Raw genomic sequence first — 1,552 nt, 5'->3', positions numbered from 1 at the left:
TCTCTCTCTCTCTCTCTCTCTCTCTCTCTCTCTCTCTCTCTCTCTCTCTCTGTTCCAAGCATATTTATCTTTAGAGTGTCAAGGTAAAGGTTTCCATCTCCATCCTCCTCACCTCCTTCCTCCCCTTTTGTCCAGTTCTACTACTAACTAGTCTGCTTTGGTAGTATGTCTTCTTTTCCTCCTCCTCCTCCTGTCCTCAATTTTCCTTTCACTCGTTATAATCCTTATATACATTTACACCACTTTTTTTTTTTTCCTGCCCAGTCATTTTATCGTTACTTTCGCATGTATTTTTTTCTCTATTTTCCAGTTTATTATGTGTCTTTCAGGTTATATCACCCATTCCCCCCTCTATAACACTACTACTACTACTACTTTTCTACTACTACTACTATTACTACCTACCTACTACTACTACTATTACTACTACTACTACTACTAGCATCAACAAAATCAGCAATCCACACCCTTCTAACACAACCAACAACGTCTTTTCCTCCTCGGCTTTTAATATCACATTTTCTTTGCAGCTTCACGTTCTTCCCAGTTCCTAAAAGCACATTCATGACATTAACTTACAATTCGATATGGTAGCACCCTACTGCCTTCAACGGAATCACAGGTTCCAGGATTTTTTCTTCTCTGGGCGACATGACGTGACATGACATAACTTTGTACGTGTCCCAGGGCCGAGGGTGATTAGGTTCCTCTCACTACAAGTTCAAAGGCCAATAAGACGGAGACGAGCACCGGAGCCACATGCAGCCATAACATGCCCTTAACTTTACCGTACCACGCTCCAGTTCACTATTTTGCTTCCGTCATTATTATTTATCTTATCATTCCAAGTGCCTGAATGTTAGGTTATAAACAGTGCAACTGCTTCGATTATCAGTTGTTGTTGTCGTTGTTGTTGTTAGTAGTAGTAGTGATAATAATAATAATATTAATAATAATAATAATAATAATAATAACAATAATAATAGTAGTAGTAATAGTGATAGTGGTAGTGGTAGTATTAGTATTAGCAAAGTAAGTAGTAATAGTTGAAGTACCTGACAGTTCAGAAAATTTAATATGATTCTGGCTGTATGTCATTCTTTTTCCTACCAAAAACGCAAGCCGTCCTTTGAATTGAAAGAAACCTGACACGGGGAAGGAATAAGAGGCAGCTTTAAGATCTAAGTGGACAGGTCTTCCTCTGAAACTGTAGATCTTTTGGCGGCGTTCCCTTTGATGCGTTGGATTATCTTTCATTTTGCCTCGTATTCCCTGTTTGGTTGTTTACAGCGGTACCCCGGAAAGAAAAACCATTGGTGACGGAAAACAGTAAATCAGGGTTCTCAACCTGAGGTATGTATCCCCAGTGGTACATTTGCACTTTTCGGAAATTTTATTGGGTCGAGAATAACCACTACTGTACCAATACATGGTGTTGTAATCTGCATTCAAATTGCACAATGTCGTGTTTTTAATTTCCCTAATTTTAGTAAGCATAACGTATATAGAATTATAGCATCCAGTCTACACATACAGATTTCATTATAAACTA

Source organism: Eriocheir sinensis, chromosome 42 (assembly GCF_024679095.1).
Source record: "Eriocheir sinensis breed Jianghai 21 chromosome 42, ASM2467909v1, whole genome shotgun sequence".
In the NCBI taxonomy this organism is placed as follows: domain Eukaryota; kingdom Metazoa; phylum Arthropoda; class Malacostraca; order Decapoda; family Varunidae; genus Eriocheir; species Eriocheir sinensis.
Note: the sequence above shows the minus strand (reverse complement) of the source record.